General features: G+C 43.2%; 1 pseudogene; it reads right to left on the bottom strand.

Annotated features, from left to right (window-relative positions):
- Nucleotides 1–3428: 3428 nt before the first annotated feature.
- Nucleotides 3429–4437, bottom strand: LOC146822199 (uncharacterized; annotated as a pseudogene).
- Nucleotides 4438–20717: the final 16280 nt, after the last annotated feature.

Here is a 20717-nt window from a genome sequence, read left to right as displayed (position 1 = left end):
GGGATGTTATAGTTAGAATTTAGCATTTAAAAAACCTTTGAAATTCACTGAAAACACCATAGGTTTCAGGGTCATTATACATAGAAATTAGCATTTAAAAAACCTTTGCAATTCACAGAAAACATTACTGAAACACACATTCACTGGATGATGTTATCAGTCATGTCATCAGTGATGTCATTTGAGATGTCATCAGTGATGTCATCATTGATGTCACTGACCATGTCATGAGTGATGTAATATGTGACGTCATCAGCAGTCCATTGCTGGGGCGCGAGTAATAGTTAGCTCCACTAAGTATAACAGCTGAATTTCTCTGGTTTTGTATGAGTGAAATGTCCAACTAACTATAACGTCCCTGAAACCTGTGTTTTTTTCAGTGAATTTCAAAGGTTTTTTAAATGCTAATCTTTAACTCTAACGTCCCTGAAACCTCTGGTTTTTTCAGTGAATTTCAAAGGTTTTTTTAAATGATAATTCCTAACTAAAACGCCCCTGAAACCTATGGTGTTAATATACACACACAATCCCTAAATTAAGTTCTAGCGATTATAGTTCCATTCCATTCACAGCTCTAGTTGCTCATTAGATCACTATAGCAAAGCTACTGCTCACCAGCGAAGTCTGCTCATGGTATTCAAAGTGCATGTTTCAGTCTGCATGTCAGAATTTGTTAATGAAATAGAAGAGGATTTGACAGGTCACTCAAAATGTGCCCTAATTTTTCTTTCTGCAGCACCAATCATAATTTCTATAGCAAAATAAACCCCTCATTTTGTTCCTTTTCATATTAATTTTTTTTAAGAGTTACCACTTTATTCCAATCAAGATGGCTTCAGGTGTGCAATACTTTTGTCACAAGTAAGACTGCTAGCGCTCTAGTTGTTCTTTAGAACACTCTGGGAAGTTGCATTAGAACACAAAGGACTCAACTGACAGTCTCTGCCCTTGTTGGATATACATGTTTTACTGAGAATAAAAAATGTGCTAGCTTATGAGCCAAGAATTTTTAATTCTATTAAGAACACGGAGGCGAGGATTATGTTTACTCCTTCTTTTACTGACAACACAGCAGCCAATGAAAAACGTTCATTCAATACCAAAAACGACATTTCCCATGGTGCTCTTGCACCAATCACGTCCCATCAGCCCCAATAAGAGCCACCAACACAGTCCCATGATCCTCTTTCTTTGCTCGAACTGGCAATACAAGGTGTAATCTATAACTGCAATATGAAACAATGTCCTCCAACGTGAAAGATTAAACGGAAACCATGACTTCCTCCAAAGTCTTCAACTCCAAGAATCTCCTACTCGGATTTCTTATCCGACCCTGAAAGAAAAGAACAACCCGTAACTTCTGTATAACAGAAAATCACAATACAGCATATACGGGCAGGAAATTATTACAATAACATTGCAATATAACCGTGTGGGATGATCCTCGCCTCCATGTCCTTAATAGAATTGAGCGTAAGCTAGCAAGTCTTTTATTCTATTACAGGACCGGAGGCTTCATATTATGCTAGATTAACGCTTAGTAAACCCACCGGTTTGTGATAAAATTGTTTAAAAGTTGATTCAGAGGACCAATCGGCACATCGCATAATGTCCTGGATACTAGAACTCAACATGTAAGATTTTGATGCAATGGCACCTCGTATAGAATGTGCTCCAAACATTTGAATATCAATACCAGCTTCTTGCATAACAGACCGTAACTATCTGGCTATAGTGGCAGCTGACACTGGCTTAAAAGGTTTCTGCAAAGCAATTAATAATTGTGTACAACCATCTGGTCTCAGCGAGAGTGTGCAATCTTCATAAGCTTTTAAGCACTGTACAACACATAGTCTGTCATTTTCTAGAAAGCATTATATTCAATACATCTTGACAAAGTCTTTGTACGCCCTGTAATATTAAAGGAAACTCCCTTCGGAGTAAATACTCTACCTGAAATATCCAAGACCCGTACATCCGATGTGTGCCTACAAGCGAATAGACATAAAAGCATAGCCAATTTAGCAGATAATTGTTTTCTGGATAAAAGATTATTCGCTGACCACCTGTTAAAAGGAGAGATGACCAAAGAAACGTCCCATAAACCAGAATACCTAGGTTTAGGAGGGTTCGCCACCCATATCCCCTTAAGAAGTTTGCATGCCACCGGCTGCATACCAATAGGCCTACTATCAACTTGAGAATGCCCTGCAGTAATGGCAGATCTATAGTTATTTACAGAACGGTAAGCTACACCTTCAGTGGACTTGTCCAAGAGAAAATTCACAACATGGGATAGTCCTGCCCCATGGGATCCACATGTCGTTCCAAGCTTCAACCCATCTAGCCTTTCCAGGCGGAAAAGTATTGTTTTCCTGTGGAAGGTGCCCAGGCTCGTTTGATGAAAGCTGAAGCTCTGTCCGAAAATCCCGGCATTTCCCACTGTTGCCGGAAAGCCTCCATGACATCAGAGGCAGTCTCCTTGATATGACCATTAGTTGCTGTACCTTGAGAGGGCCCAGGAGCAGAGACTGTGACCAAGGAAGCATCCTGGGCAGATCGCAGCTCATCTCCAACAATACTGGGAACCAGGACTGTGATCTCCACAGGGAATCAGTTCCGCCTGCTGCTTGACAATATGTGACGTCACTCTGGGAATCAAAAGAAAGGGGGAAAACGCATAGTTCAGCCCCTCTAACAAATCCTGAAGGAAGGCATCCGTCGCGCTCGCCAGCGTGTCTGGTCTCCAGCTGAAAAAGATCGGAACCTGTCGATTCAGTCTGGAGACAAACAGGTCTATTTGACATGGACCACAGATCTCTTGTAACCACTGGAATAAGATTGGTTGAAGTTGCCAATCGCTGTACTCTTTGAGGTGTCTGGAATTCCAGTCTGCTACCAAGTTGGACTGGCCCGGAATGTACTCCGCTATTACCGTGATCTGTAGACTCAGGCAATAATGCCAAAAGTCTTTGGCAATCTCTGCTAGTAGAGATGACCTCGTACCTCCCAACTTGTTGATATACCTCACCGCCGATATGTTGTCCATCCTGAGAAGGATACAACATGAGGTCTGCTTGGTAGATAGGGTCTGTATTGCGAAGGAACCCCTAGAAGTTCCAGGCAATTGATGTGTAAGGCTAATTCTTGGGGAAACCACCTTCCTCCTGTGGAGATGTCTCCGCAACGCGTTCCCCAGCCCCAATGAATGGCATCGGATTCTATTGTAACCTCGGGTTGAGAGCCGAAAATTGCTCTGCCGTTCCACGCGGCCCAGCCACCACTGCATCTCCTCCCGTACTTCCTGCAACAACGGAACTTGGTCCGTGTAGGACAAACCTTTTTGGAGATGTTGAATCTTCAACCTCTGAAGAGCCCTGTAATGTAGAGGGCCCGGGAAAATTGCCTGGATGGAGGAAGCCAGAAGTCTAACTACTCTGGCAATTGTCCTGAGAGAGACCATCTGCTTGTTGAGAATTGCCAATATATCTTTCTTGAGAGCTTTCACCTTTGTCTTGGGAAGGCTTAGTTGAGCAGCCCGAGAATCTATCACAAAACCCAGAAAATCTATTGTCTGAGATGGACAAAGAGATGACTTGGGTTCGTTGATCACAAACCCCAAACTCTGCAAGAGAGACATTGTCATCTGAAGATCTTGCTTGGCCAACTCTGGACTCTGAGCCATGATTAAGATGTCGTCCAGGTAAATGATCATGCGAACAACTTGTCCTCATAGGTGTGCTACCACCGGCTTCATTATCTTGGTGAAACACCAAGGAGCTGAGGAAAGCCCGGAAGGAAGGGCCAAATCATTGATCCCTCCATTGGAATTGTAGGAAACGTCGATGAGGAGGATAAATTGGAATGGAAAGGTACGCATCTTTGAGATCTAGCCTTACCATCCAATCCCTTGTTTTCAGTAAGTCCACCAAAAGATGAATTCCCTCCATCTTGAAATGTTTGTAAATCAGGAATTGATTGAAATCCCTCAGATTCAGAACTAGTCTGTGACCACCACCTTTCTTTTGAACCGAAAAGACATTGCTGGAAAAACCGTGAGGCCCGCAGTCACAGCAAGCGATCACATGTTTTCTCAGCACTTCGCCGATTTCGGTATCTATAAAAATACATTCTTGTTGGGAAAAACTGAGTGACCTGGGGAGTGCATCCTGAATTGGTGTATTATAGAATTCCAGATGGAACCCCTGAACAGTCTTTAATACCCAGGCATCCTGTGTCAATCTTCTCCAATTGTGAACAAAGAATTGTGTCTGACCCCCCAGTGGTAACGGAGAAATGTCTGTTACTCTTACCTGCAGAACTCCTGGAATCCTGCTCTGTTTCCAACCCCGTGGAAACAGCGTTTGTTAAAGCGTCGGTGTGTGGGATAGAAGGTACCTCCTCTAGTTGAATCCCATTCTCCCCTGCCGGGGCCATAGTCGCCTCTGAAGGGACCTTGATTATAGAAGCGGCCTGACGAGCGTCCCCTGCCTCATCCGGCCCTGTTTAAAAGGCCTTGCTGGAAGACACGTTTAATGCCAGATTGCACCTTGTCCAGGGATGTGAATGTCCCCACATACTTCGAGACGTCTTTGACAAAGCAGTTGCCAAAGAGATTGCCATCAGCTAGGGGTCCCGGTTCTGCAGAAGCAAGGTCAGTGAGGTTGGAATCAATGTGCATGAGAAGGATTTGCGTCGTTCGGTGGATATTGCGCAATTAGCATTGCCAAGGAGGCAGATCGCCCTTTGAGTCCATTCCGCCAAGACATCCGGATCCACGGGGCCCCTGATTCTTTGGCCATGAGGGACACTTGCAAGACTTTTGCCAACGGACCCGCAACATCCAAGAGCTTGTCTTAGCACCTGTGCCAAGCGTGGTCTATCCCCTTCTTAGGATCTTTGGCAACATTTTTCAGAAAGGTAAGAAGACTAACGTAGATTTCCAGGTTTTCAGACACTTTGTCTGGAAGATCGGGTCGAGGGCACTCTGAACTCAGCCTATTAAGGACTTCTTTGTCAAACCCCCTGCAAAGGTTATCGTGCAAATAATCCAAGACCTCGGGCCAGGGCCCAGTCGGAAGAACGGGGGTGCACAATGTCACCTGGATTAAAGGTGAACGGGGTATTGGATGGTGGAGTATCCGGACCCAGAGAGGCATCTGTTTTTGCCTTCTTTCTAGGATGGGCTTCCTCATCAGTAATGTCAGTGTTGGTATCCGTGGTATTGTCATCAACATACGCTTTTCGTTTACACGTCGCTTTTCCTCCAGAGGAATAAGTGTGATCCCCTGGATCGCTCCAAGGTAAAGAACCTAAAGCGCTTGCATGGGGCCACTTCTTCTCCTTCGCTTTTGCAGTCTCTGAAGGAGAATCAAGCTTGGATGTAGATTTCCTAAACCCATGGAGTTTAGCAAAACTTTCAAGCTGCTTCGTGATAGGTTTTAATGCAGCCGCCAAAGCTTTTTGCACAGTATTTGGAACTGTGCTCTCCAATGCCTTGTTAACAGACTGCTGCACGGAGGCGTCCAGCGCATCAACAATAGAGTCTTAAAGGAAAGTCTGCTGTCCATCATAATATACCTCCTCATCATCCTCATATCTCACCCAATCATCCATGTTATTAATTTGGGGTGAGTAGCAAGAACAATAAAAGGATTAGAATATCAATGGAGGAGGAAGGGGGGGATAGCCCACTTGCAAAAATTCTGTTAGAAAGTCTTTAGAGTACCAAGCCGCCTCAGCAGTGCTGTAATCAAGTTCTTGCAGCCTTAACTGGCGTAGGAGCCAATATTTCAATACAAGGAGCCTGTGCCCACTCCACAAGGTGATTGTTCTTACTGGAAATCAGGCGTCAGTCAGCTCATGAAGAAACTCCACAGGAAGAGCAGTAAATATTCAAAAAATGGGAAGGTCATGACGTGCGCAGCCCAATGTGGCACAAATCAATCTCAAAAGGAGCCCAATTGGGCTGCACACGTCAGAACCTTTGAAACGCAGGCTCCGAGGTTGTTGGGCGATGAGGGGAGCCCCAGACAACAGTGCTGAATGTGCGCGACCAATGAGGCCTGAAAGTCCGTGAAAAGCTGAAAGGTACTCCCGCTCCCGTAGGAGCTTCAAATTGCAACAAAGTAGCAGACTAACCAATAAGGTCAAAGACCCAATCACTCGTGCAATGTGCGTGTAGATCTATCTATGAAACAATGTTATCACATGCACAATATCAACAGTCTGATAACAATATGCAAAACGCCCATAGCGCAATTTATAAAAAGACAAGGATATATAAAGTAATAAGACAGCACTTGTCTCTTGCTGTTATCAGAAAAGAAAGAGGCTCATGCGATTGTGTTGGTGGCTCTTATTGGGGCTAATGTGACGTGATTGGTGCAAGAGCACCATGGGAAATGTAGTTTTTGTTATTGAATGAACGTTTTTCATTGGCTTCTGTGTTGTCAGTAAAAGAAAGAGTAAGCATAATACGAAGCCTCCAGTCCTATAATAGAATATCAGACTTCATTCTCACATGACTGAGAAAGATATTGTGAATTTACAGAAAATATGCTCTCATTTTACCTTCTAGATCACCTTCCAAACCTCTGTGGGAAAAGTATGAGAAAATAGTTTTCGCCCAAACATGATTCGTGAAATCGCAGCAGAAGGCTTTTTCACAGGGTTTAAAATCAACTTAGAACACACTACAATTCCTAAAATTAGTATGGTACCATTAACAAATGATTTATGATGTAACTAAAGTCTTATCACCCTTTATACGTTCTCCTTTTGGTGACCCTCAAAACCTTCCATTCACTGCAATGCTTTTTAATGAGGTGCTATCATGTATATTTGTCCCAAGATGGCTGCCAAAAATTCCTGGATGAAGTGCTAACAGCCAATCAGATCTCACGATGAGATGTGTGGTTAAGCTCCGCCCAGATATATAAAGTTCTTTTTCCTTTAATATTTAAAAAACTGCTGAACGGATGTACACCATTTAACAAAAAGGTTGCGTTTTGAACCAAAAGCTACCTTTCTGCTAAATTTGGTATAATTCCGTTCAGCAGTTCGGGCTGCAGCTTTGTCTAAAGTTTCCTATGAAAATTTACATGGGGAAAACGCGTTCTGGGACCCCCTTTTTTCTCGGCCCCCGCTTGATGAATCACCCCGAAACTTTTAAGATAGGAGCTGACCAGAACACCCCACTAGTTTTGAAAATTTAGCAAAGATTCTTCAAATGTCTTCAAAGTTATTGGGAAAACAAAAAACGCTTTTCCTATGGAAACTAGGTCCTAACTTTAACTACATACTAGCGACCGCCAGTAGGTAATATATATAGATATATATATATATTCACTGAAAAAACCATAGGTTTTAGGCACGTTATAGTTAGAAATTAGCATTTAAAAAACCTTTGAAATTCACTGAAAAAAAACATAGGTTTCAGGGATGTTATAGTCAGTTGGACAGACATTCACACAGTTTAGGTTGTCAGTTGGTGTGTAAGCAGTTCCATGGTTTGGTTAGCAACTAAATGAGGATCTATATGAGCTTTTGATTGCTTGTCTGAGTACCTGTATGGGTGCCTGAGTATCTGTGTAGGTGGGGGGTGTGCATAGATGTGTGAGTGGATATTTCACTGGGTATATGTGTTCAAGTCTGTATCTGTGAAGGGCTGTATGGCTTGGTGAGTGTGTGCATGAGTGTCTTGGTGAGTAAATGGATGCCTCAGTGGTACATATGTAAGTAACTCCATATGTGAAAGGCAGTATATATGAGTGTTGGACTGTATAAATGACTGTATGTGAGAGTGAGTGATTGTGAGAGTGCCTGTATGGATCAGTGTGTGCTTGTATTAGTTATTGTATTAGAGTGTAAGTAGTATGTGTTAGTATATGCTTAAATAAGTGACGTGGTATGTGTATAACTGTACAGGTGAGTAAATGAAAGTGTGATTGATTATTTCCATTACTGACTAGGTGTGTGAATAACTCTATGAATGAGAGGCGGTGTGTGAGTGTCTGTATAGATATGTGACTGGATATGATAATGCTATATTGATGGCTGACTGTATGGGTGAATGAATTGATGTGTGTGTAGACCTAGGAATTAGAGAAGTGGATATGTACTAACTGGTATCGGTGTGTTCATGGTTTCGAATATTATTGTCTGTATTTTAGAGTGGGTGTATCAAGTGTTATATTAGGGTCTGATAAGGTGCATCAGATTTTGACTTGGATGATGTCATCAGTGATGTCATCAGTGATGTCACTGACCATGTCATGAATGATGTAATATGTGACGTCATCAGCAGTGCATTGCAGGGGCATGAGTTATAGTTAGCTCAACTAACTATAACAGGGGAATTTCTATGGTTTTCTATGAGTGAAATGTCCAACTAACTATAACATCCCTGAAACCTATGGTTTTTTCAGTGAATATCAAAGGTTTTTTAAATGCTAATTTCTAATTATAATGTTCATTAAACCTACCTTTTTTTCTGTGTTTTTTAATTATCAACCCATTCTCAACTTGGTGAAAACTGCAAATCTCACCACTCTTCCATCAATACCTTACGCAAACAAAATCGCCACAAACGAGAGCCACAACTAACGGTAATGAAATGCAAAGTAGGCGTTCCCATGCAAAAAAAACATGAAAACATCACTTCCCCATATTTTCAACGACCAGCCAAATCTGCAATGCGATCCAAAAAGCAGGCGATAAGCCGAGTTAGCAGTAACAAATTAACATCAACCTTTAATTGGTGTAAGGAGGTCGACTATCTACTCCGTGAATTGGACCCAACTAACAGCCACATCTAAAGACCAACACGTGTTAGAGCTACTGATCATGCAGGTCTGACACGCAATAAGATGACAACACCCAGCGCCACACCACCAGAACCTCCCCCCGCACCACCCCCCTACTACCACCAAGGCAGCGCAAAACAGGATAACGGACCTTCCCAAAACACCACGCCCTTCAGCCACACAATAACTGAATGTTGGGAGATGTGGCAACCAACTATGTATGAAGGAGGCAAGTCACCCTTCAACAATAAAGCACACAATGCCAAGTGTAACACTGATGTGCTGCACAGACCTCACTATGCAAAGCACAAACCTCTCCATGTGGAGATATACTGTTGATACTTGTAGTGTAGTGCACAGTGGACTCAACCATGTTACCTCAGGCAGTGGGGAAGATCTCGGTCATGTAGCTGTGTTGTCCCCCCTGGAAGCGGAAGCAGAGTGGGCTGCTCCAACGTACGTCACTCCAGCATAGCAGTATGAATAAACACGCCAAGCCCCAGGCGTGGTTCATGTGAGGGAAGACCAACAAGTCTGTCACAGCGGCAGCCCTCACCCTGGCATGTAGCTGCCGCCAGAACCGCAGGCCTCCGCGACACAGGCCCCCTGTGAACCCAGCGGCACAGCACCGCAGACTTATGTCTGTACCAACTACTGCCTTCAATCTACACTGCGGACAGCAGCGCTCACAATTCAGATGCAGTGGCGATTGCAGTTGTCGCAGTCCAGTTCGCAAGACACTTTGCTTCCAGTGCAGCCCCCCCAGATCAAGCATCATCGCACGGTCCACACACGCTGTGTGCTTCAGGTGCCACTAACGCACTGCACCATAAATCATCGCCACGCAGCTGTGCACCCATCCTGGCCACTGCCTCCGCCCTACACTGGGGTTACACGGTTCACAATTCAAGATTAGTAGCGACGCAAATTGTGTAAGACACTATAATGGGTTAAGAAGACCACATGCTCCCAATCTGTGCAGCTCAAGTCAACGTCACCTGCCTGTGGGCCTTTGCTAACCGCTGCCTCCGGCCTACACTGTGGAAGACCGACGACACATGGTGCCAACTAACCCTGTTCAACACAAGCCGATCTCACATGTGTAAGTGTTTCCTGAGTCCTGAATTGCAGCGACCACAGCACCAAACTCCCTTCGATCAGTGAGGGGTATTTCCATATGGAAGGCCGGAGACACGTGGTGCCACTGAACCTGCACTACACAGGCCGGTGGGGCCACCAACTTATGCACGTGGCTGTGTGCCCTTGCTCACTGCTACCTCTGGCCTACACTGTGGAAGACCGGCGACAAATGGTGCCACTAACCGTCTTCAACACAAGCCGATCCCACATGTGGAACTGTGTCCTAAGTCCTGAATGGTAGTGACCCTAAATCCGTGAGACAACCACAGCACCAGACTCCCTTCAATCAGTGAGGCATATTTCCATATGCAACGGCGGCGACACGTGATGCAAATAACTCTGTTCAACACAAGCTGAACAATCCCACAAGTGGAACTGTGTCCTGAGTCCTGAATGGCAGTGACCCCAAGTCCATGGCAGTGACCACAGCTGCATACTCGCTCTGATTAGTTAGGCATATTTCCATATGCAACGGTGGCGACACGTGGTGCCAATAACTCTGTTCAACACAAGCCGATCCCACATGTGTAACATGTGAGTCCTGAATGGCAGTCACCCCAAGTCTCTGGCAGCAACCACAGCACCATACTCCCTTCGATCAGTGAGGCATATTTCGATATGCAAGGCCGGCAACACGTAGTCCCACTAACCCTCTTTAACACAAGCCAATCCCACATGTGTAACTGTGTCCTGAGTCCTGAATAGCAGTCACCCCAAGTCTGTGGCAGCGACCACAGCACCACACTCCCTTTGATCAGTGAGGGGTATTTCCATATGAAACTACAGACTCCAGTAGGCAACTAACTATCACAGTCCTACACCCTACATATTATCCTTTTAGTATCCTCGCTTCAAGATGTTTTTTTTTATCTCAGTTATAGCTTTACTACAATGACCAAATTAATCTTCAAATGCAAACTAACATGGAATAGCAGTCTACACTACAGGCAGTACAGCTCGCAATTCCAATTTTAAATGCTCATTTCTAACAAGATTGTACTCAGAAAATAAAACACTTCGTCAATGTATTCTATACTTATTTCATCTTTTCATCATACGCCTACACTGCACTCAGTAGGGCTCACAATGAAAATTATTTCTTTATTCATTAACTACAGAGTCCACTAGGCAAGTAACTATCACAGGCCTCAAATCTACATAATATCCTTTTAGTATCCTTTCTCCTTGAACATTTTTTATATCAGTTATAGCTTTAGTACAATGACCAAATTCATTTTCAAATACAAATGAACACTCAGCAGTCTTCACTGCGGGCAGCAGACCTCACAATTTGAATTTTGGACATGTGGTGCCAAGTAACACTGTCCAACACAAGTCGATCCCACATGTGTAACTGTGTCCTGAGTCCTGAATGGCAGTGACCCCAAGTCCATGGCAGCGAACACAGCACCAGACTCCCTTCGATCAGTGAGGCATATTTCGAAATGCAAGGCCGGCGACATGTAGTCCCACTAACCCTCTTTAACACAAGCTGATCCCACATGTGTAACTGTGTCCTGAGTCCTGAATGGCAGTGACCCCAAGTCCGTGGCAGCGACCACAGCAGCATACTCTTTGATCAGTTTGACATATTTCCATATGCAAGGCCGGCGACACATAGTCCCACTAACCCTCTTTAACACAACCTGATCCCACATGTGTAACTGTGTCCTGAATAGCAGTCACCCCAAGTCCATGGCAGCGACCACAGTACCAGACTCTCTCTGATCAGTGAGGCATATTTCCATATGCAAGGCCAGCGGCACGTAGTTCCACTAAACCTATTTAACACAAGCCGATCCGACATGTGTAACTGTGTCCTGACACCTGAATGGCAGTCACCCCAAGTCCGTGGCAGTGACCACAGCACCACACTCCCTTTGATCAGTGATGCATATTTCGATATGCAAGGCCGGCGACATGTAATCCCACTAACCCGCTTTAACACAAGCCGATCCCACATTTGTAATGTGTCCTGAGTCCTGAATGGCAGTGACCCCAACTTCGTGGCAGCGACCACAGCACCAGACCCCCTTCAGTCTTATTTGTTGTTCTTTTCTTTAAATAATTTTTTTATATGTAAATCTATACATGACTAAGATTCTTCTTTGTCCAACTGCACAGGGACACTTCTAGGCCCAAGAAGGTTGTTGGGGGCATGATGGTAAATGAGGGTGCGTTACCTGCTGATGTGGGGAGAGGCAGTGTCAAAGGGGTATCTATCACAGAAAGAACTCCGATATGTTTTCACAAATGCCTCAGACAAATGCCAGCTGACGGACTGAATCACAAAATGTTTTTTCAATGCTTATGTAGGGTGAGTTATAAACAGTTCGCACCAAGGCTAGAACAGGGCCAGCTGCGGCCCATCCGCTTGACTCACAGACGCAGTACTATGAGCCGTCCGCATTACTGTAGCTATCCCTGCCCTGTTCCATCGCGTGGCCACGCGACGCCACGCCACTGCGATTACGTTCCGACGTTGGCCCCACATAGCTACCTGTCGCAGGCGTACACACTGTTGGTGTGCATATCAGTGGTCTAGTTCTCAACATCTCACGGCCACTCCCCCAGGGCAGGTTTGCACACACACCACACCCATCCGGCACATGCGTCACAGGCCATGTGACCACGCATATATAATAGATCGACAACGTCACATCCTTTATTGCCGGTGCTTACTAGATGGCAGACGCTCCACGTGTCTCAACCATAAAGAGTCTTTGAAAAGTTGTGCAGAAGGTTAGTCGCACCCTGATCTGTATAGCCATCAGGGGCCTACCACCCCCTTGGCGCGGAATTCAGATGCACAGGGCTAGTACCACCCAAACCTCATATGGCCATCAGGGGCCTACCACCACGTGCACACACTTGAGTTCCACAGGCTTAGCGGCCCCAAAAGCTGATGTTGTCTCCGCCATCGATGACTCAGGACTCAGCGACATGTGTGAGATCTGCTGGGATGTGGAGAAGATGATGTGGTCTCCACCATTCAGGACTCTGCGAGATCCGCGGAGAAGCTGATGTTGTCTCCGCCATTCATGACTCAGGACTCTGGACATATATGGGATGCGCAGAGTTTTGACGGGCATGTGGAGTGCCTACTGCTGCACACTCTGGTGGCACCAGGTAATTATTTGCTCATGTATGCGCAGAGGCAGCAGTGTCTGTCTCTCACTCTCTCTCTCTCTCTCTCTCTCTCTCTCTCTCTCTTCCTTCTTTTCCTTCTATCTTTCTAACTCTCTCTCTTCCATCTCCCTTTCTCACTCCCTTTCTTTCTTTCCCTCTCTTTTTCTCTCTGGCTTTTTTTTCCTTCTCTGTTTCTCTGAGCCTCTCTCCTTTGATATGCCCATTACACACGTCCTTATTTTGTGCTTTATTTTCCAGGCTCTGTCGTTGACATCCATGGTCCCCACAGGAGTGTTCCGCCTTCCTGTTTTCTATTATTTTTGTTACATTTTGTTTATTAGCTTATCATTTATATATATGTTAATAAAAACAAAATTTTGCAAATAGTTTTTCGTTTATCGTTTACATATATATTTATAAAAAAATAAAGTAAAAAAAATAATAACGTTTTTGGTTGTTCTCTTAACTGCTGTGTGACTCTTCTTCTTATTACTGTTATTTGATGGAGTCCACCATGGTGTTAAATTTTGGGGCACTTATCGTGGGAATACTGGTGATGTCTGCAGTTTACACCAACTTCTGAATAGTGTGTTAGATTTATCTCAACTTTACTTCCATTAAAGTGCTGATAATGAAATGCAGACTAGCCGTTCCCGTACCAAAAGACACGAGGTGCACCTTTGCGATTTATTCTAAATACTAAAATCCTGTATTGAATTGCACTGAGGTAGTAGCTGCACTTACAGTGCACACACAAAATCAATTAAGAACTCTCATTGTATTTATATTGATTGGGAATAGTGCATCAAGTGCTGGATCTTGGCAAGATACACTGCTCAGTTTGTATATTGTTCTGCACACACAAAAAATCACATCACAACTTTCACGCCAACAGTAATGCGAAATAAATTCCGGCGATAAACCACGTTATGGCAAGGTATTTTACACCTGCTTTCTGCTGGTGTTAAGCAGGATGACTACCTGCACCATGAAACGGAACACAGCCAAGAGCCACACCAGAACACCCACAGGTGCTATAGAATCAATGAGCATGATGCAGGGATTCCCATGAGGGCCACACGACTCATCGCAACAACTCCAGGACCGCCAACGCCCCCCAAACCCGCATCTGAGCAAGTGTGTCCCTGTGGAAATTGTCTTAGCATGATAGGCACGAGCCCTGCAACATCACAGTGTGCTGTCACCGCAGCGTTGGCAGTGAGCCTGGACATGTAGCTACACATGCATCCTCCAGCATGCACAACTGGCATGTGCTGGTCCGGAGTACACAGGTCAGTGCAGGGGTGTGCCTATCCGGCAAGGGGAACAGGGTGTCTCAGACATGTCCGTGTACAGGAAGTGCGGTAAGTATGTCTCTGTGTTCTGGTGTGACCTGCCACAAAGGCCGCAGCACTTGATGTTGTAAAGTGCCATGCACCACCTCCAAATGACACTGTGATGGTGTAGTTTGAATGTAGCAGGACATGCGTGAATAGGCATTACAATGGTGTGCTGTACAAGTGCACGAGGTACAACAGCGCACCGTAGAAAAGTGAGGGGGCTTGTGGGAGGGAGAAGCAGCTGTTTGGCAATCTAACACACAGTGAACTCGCCCCATGTGCCACGTGCTGGGCATCTCATCTCTGATAACCACGGTCGCAGACATCCCACAACACCAACGACCGGCCTTTGTACACATCCTGTATGAATTCAGCGTGGTTTTCACTTCTATGCTCGTTCAGTGGTGTGATGTTGGCGGGTTGTGTGACTTGTGCTCCTTGTTGGTGTATTTCATTTTGGCCATTGTTTGTCTATACTTGTGCTGTGCTTATTTGTGCATGTGTGCCATTCTGACCATCTCCCCCGTCCCCCCACTCCCTGCTTCTTCCTCTCCCTGGTGCTGTTGTGTCTATAATTGTGTTGCTCCACACATAAACACATGTAAAGAACAAATTAGAATAGTTCCTTGATTCTTTTAGGTTTCAAAACTTCTCTCTATTGGTTTCTTTTTAATTTTCCATATAAACCGTTTTTTTAATATTCAACAACACATAGAAGTCAGAAGTGCAACGTATTCTATCAACACACTTTCACGTGCAGGTTAAAAGTTCATCAATTTTTTAAACTTAACGATATTTTTTGCAACATTTTCTCGTACATTTAATGGCACGTGCAGGTTAAAAGTTCACGATTGTTTTAAGTTCGAACAGTGCCTTTCAAATGCAAGTAGCAGCTGTGGTTCATTTGAGCAAATTTTATCCTATGATATGTACTCCACGTTGAAACTGCTTTTTCTTAACCAATCACAAAGATGCTTTTCCACAAAACGAATGTTTACCCTACTTTTAAAAAAAAATGCTTTTCAACTCCCTGTCACGTATTGTTTTGTATGGCAGAAAAAAGTACTTACCCATCTTTAAACATATCTCTTATTCTACCAAGGAACTGCATGAGCTACAGACATCTTTCCATACCTTTCAACCATACCTTCAAAATGCTAGTGTGGATCGTAGGACACAGCTATATTTTCAGGCGCAAGAGGTATGCAGAACACAGGCGTATTGACTTAGACCTAGGTTTACAAAATGTGGACATTAAATGGTTTAAAGAGAGAAGATTGAAGTTGCACCAATTGCTACCTTTGGTTAAAACCTCTTTGCATCTTCCACACCCTGACCTCAACATTGTGCATTGTGGTGGAAATGACCTAGGCACATTGACTGGGGTAGGTTTGGAAATGCTTATGAAGGACACCTTTGGACACCTCAGCTCAGCACCATGTGACTCTTGGCAATAGCTCACTTAATAGCTCACATAATTTCCACGCTGGCCTCGAGGGCCTTCAGACCCATAGGGGTGAGTAGTTTGCGCTTTACAAATACCGTATTGATTTGATACGCGCAAATTTACCTTTGCACTCCCAGTATAACAGCCCCTAAGCACCATACACAAGTTATAATGTTCAAAACAAAAGTTCTTCCGAGTAGGTATAACTACATAGTGACACTACTTGACAGATGTGGCACAGCGGCCAGAGCACATGACTTCAGAGCATATGACACACAGTTTGGACTCACGCTTTCTTTCTCGACTCCGGCAGCACCCCAGCTTAGCACCATGAGACTCTAGACAATACCTCACATATTTTCCGAAACCCAGGACTTTCAGAACAGTAGGAGTCAGTAGTTCGTCCTAGTAGGTATAAACACATGCTGACACTACTTCCAAAGGTGTGCTGCAGAGGCCAGGGCACATGACTTCACACCATAAACACACAGTTTAGGCTCACGCTTTCATCCCCGACTCCCGCAACAGCTCACCTTAGCAGCATCAGACTACGCAATACCTCACTTAATTTCCGTACCCAGCACTTTCAGACCGGTAGGTATGAGTAGTTCACTTCGCACCCCCTCTATAGCACACCCTAAACACCCCACAGAGGTTACAGTGCTCCTACCCTCCTCTTTCCCACATTTTTCCCCCTTTTTCCCCCTTACTCGCTTCAACAGAATCACAAAATGGCAGCCAACACTTCCTAGTTGCAAACGCTCGCAGCGCTCGCAGCCAATCAGCAGCATGCTCGTGCTCGTAACGCCTCAGCAATCAGATGGCAGAATTCCCAAATATCGATATCTGTAAATTTAGATGTTTCTCAAAAACTACACCAAATAAAGAAAAGCGTGCTTTCTAGACCAAGACCCTTCTCCCTGCCAAATTTGGGGTAATTCCGTTCACCCGTTCGACCTATAGCCTTGTCTAAAGTTTCCTATGGAAATTAACATTGAAAAAACACGATTTGGGAACCCCTTTTTTTCTCGGCCTCCCCTTTATGAATCACCCCCAAACTTTCAACATAGGAGCTGATCTCAACAAAAAATTAGTTTTGAAAATTCGGGAAGATTCATCAATCGGCGCCAAAGTTATTGCGAATAGAATGTTGCCATTTTCCCATAGTAACTAGGTCCTAACTATAAGAACCTCTTGGCGACCACCAGTAGATTATATATATATATATATATATATATATATATATATATTCATCGCAATAGCCCTCGAGCTTCGCCAGGTCACTCGCGCTCTCACCCACCATCCGGTTTATCGCCTTGCTGATGCACGCAGGCTGCCTGTCACTTGGTTTGTTTGCTTGATGTCCGACGCGTTTCAAGGCTGTCCGCCCCTTAATCATGGACCGTGCATAGAAGGAAGCAATCACTCACCATTCGTCACTTTCCAACCTTATATATATATATTATGAACTTTTTAAATCAAGGGATTAATTAGTTGCTCTTTTTTAATCCTATTTAACTTATACATAATTATGTTTTTAGGGTTGGTATCTTATTGTATGACTGTATTATTGTATGCTTTTATGATTTGCAACTATAATCGAAATAAAGCAGAAATTGAATTGAATTGAATTGAATATTTATATATATATTCATATATCTAATTGAAAAAATACGATTAAATGAATATTTCTAATTTAGATTATTTGTTTATACTTCTTAAAATTTTATAATATAAATATATATATATATACATACTTATATCCAATAAACTAACATATTTAAACAACAAACCATTTTAATTACATATGAAAATTCAACACAATAAACATTTCCAATTTACAAAAAAAAATTAAAACATTATTAATTATAAATAGTATAATTTTAAATAACTAAAAACATATTAATTTACATGTAAACAATATAAAGTAAAGTACAACATTTTAAACTGAATGCACTTACGATTCCCACTACAACGTATTAAGAGTAGACAGAGTGTCGAACTCAGGAGGAGTAAAATTTACAAGTTCCACTGCAGTCAATGCAACAGTAGGGAAAGTACTGGATTGCGGAGTGCAAAATTTACTATTCTCACTGCAGTCAATGCAACAGTAGGGAAAGTGTTGGATTGTGGAGGGGCACAATGTACTATTTCCACTCCAGTCAGCACAACAGTAGGGAACGTTTTGGAGTTTTTGAGGGGTAAAATTTACTATTCCCACTCCACTCAGTGAAACAGTAGGGAAAGTATTGGATTGCTGAGGGGTACAATTTACTATTACCACTCCAGTCAGTACAACAGTAGGGAAAGTGTTTGATTGCAGAGGGGTAAAATGTACTATTCCCCCTCGAATGAGTCCAAGAGTAGAGAAAATGTTGGCTTGCAGAGAGGTAAAATTTACTATTCCCACTTCAGTTAGTGAAAGAGTAGGGAAAGTGCTGGATTGTAAAGGTAGGACTGCAAGAGGGTCAAATTCACTACTGCCACTGCGCTCTTATCAGCATTAGAAACAGACTTCACTTCAAGTAAAATAAATAATTTCAAAACTATAGTTAATCACAAAAATAAAAATATTTAAATATAAAAAATCTATATTTTTTTAAATGAACAAATTACATATGTATTACAATGTGTAATACATATTATATATTAATACATATATTATTTTTATTTAAATACAAAAACTTTATGGCAAAATAATTACAACCTATAAGTACAATATGTTTACAATTTGAAAAGCATAACACAATTAACACATACAATAATAAAATACAACTTAAAAAAAGTTATAATTGTTTAATTCTGTTATTAGTTACAGCACTTTCTACCATATACCTCTACAATATACAAACTACACATTTAAGATGTAAATTTAAATTTATATTTACACATTTCACATATATATTAAAATATTAATACTAATTAACTACTAATCAAACACTTAAATTTTTTTACCTTTCTAGCCTTTATCTGTGCAAAACAAACAACCCACACCTAAAATCTACATTTTAAAAACATTTACATAATTAATAATCAATTAAATAATTAGGGCCTTATTACGATCTCGGTCCTAAGGCCTCCGACCAACATCGTCGGTTTCAATTCCGACCGGCTGAATAGGATACAGCTGGTCGTAATTGAAACAGGCCGGTCATTCCATCTGGCTTCCGTTGGGCTCCAGGAGCCCATCTGTCAGTCAGAGACCAGCCCGTAATCCAAACAGAAGGTGTTTCGGTCTTCTGGATTATGATGCACGGTTTCCGGTAGGGTTTCCATGCCGGCCTTTCTGACATGGATACTCTGTCGGAAAGCATGTTTGGGTGCCCTTAGCAGGGTCCCCTTCTATATTTGGCCTCTGGTTGGGGGCCGAGGGGGCACCTATGGTGCCCCCATGTTAATCCCTGCACCTTGTGGCAGGCACCTTGAGGTGCCTGCCACGGGGTGCAGGGATGGACACAAACTCCCATTTCTCAATGTTTATTTATTATTATAATTTCCTACACATCCTTTATCCAAACAAAAAACACTAAATACCACAAAAAATATATATAACACAATTTACATAACCAATTATCAATAAAATAATTATTTATAATAATTGTGGCCCTATTAAGTTTAACAGGATAACAATTTGGCCTAAATGCTCCTAGTGTAGCAACATTTGGTATGGTACATGATGTGAGCCCGAGACCCAAGAGTCCTGTCTATAGACCCATTTTGTCAATGTGTTTCATTGCCTAAGGACAGACCCCTTACTCTCACATGTTTGCAGCTTGACTTTCATACGAGTGATGCTACCATCGTAGAGGAGCATGGGTCATGTGCAACATTTCAAAAGCAGATAGTGCGTTATGTCTGCAGTGCAGTTCCTAAGTGCATCACCTGCTGTGTAATAATGTGCAATCAGGCAGTATGCACAATGGTATGTTAATGTTTTCCCATACATATTGCCACATATGGCATACAGTGTGTTCCGTGATGCAAGGAATTCCAAACACAGACACATGCAGACATAGTAGGATGTCCAAATTAGGAAAACACATGTCCACTAATACTCTGAGAGGAATTGTCCAGTTACACACATAGCAGCCCTTTGATTGTCACTCCTAACTTTGCACTTACTCAATGCAATGGTAGCAGTGATGCCTTAGACAGTTTGGATCAAGTCATTTGTTCAGAATTTTCAGGTGTCTGTCCAGGGCTGCACTGCTACTGTAGCTGTCAGGAGGACACAATGGTGTGCTGTATTACCTGGTAGCTCCTCACAGAGCATATGTAGCGTAGTCCTGGCTACGTGATGTCAGTTGCCTGGTGTAGTCAATATAGGCAAGAACAGGATGGTGAGTGGTACTCAGAGGACTCTAATATTTATCAGTACTTCTTTTTGAATTGCTTAGCATGTGCACTCCAAACAAGTAATGTCTGCAATCTTGTTAGATGAGATAGCTAGCTTTGTACTACCTTTGTGTCATCCTAGCAGATGACTTACATCTTGCACGTCCACTGAGATTCTTCATCTATTGCAAACCATTCCCCAGAAGGGGTTGACCCTGGGGGTCACTCTTCGGCACAGTGTCCTCTGCAGGAAAAGGTGGGAGGACATGAGAATCTGGAACTGTAAGATCATTGAGGTTCAGCTGGGGCTGGAGGTGTCCTCCCAAGGCAGAAGAGCCCTGACCCCCATAATGGCCCACATACTGGTGGTAGCATACCCAGACCTCGATGGGCAGTTGAGAGAAAACAGCAGCAAGGAGAGGATGAGTATAGGCCTGAGTGAAATATTGTGGATGATCATCTTTTACTTTAGGTAGCTATTTCCCCTTCAAGCTTGAAGGTGTCTTATGTCTCACATAA

This window comes from Triturus cristatus, chromosome 6, assembly GCF_964204655.1.
Source record: "Triturus cristatus chromosome 6, aTriCri1.1, whole genome shotgun sequence".
NCBI classification, from domain to species: domain Eukaryota; kingdom Metazoa; phylum Chordata; class Amphibia; order Caudata; family Salamandridae; genus Triturus; species Triturus cristatus.
The sequence above is the reverse complement of the archived record's forward strand: the minus strand, read 5'-3'. Positions and strand labels throughout refer to the sequence as shown.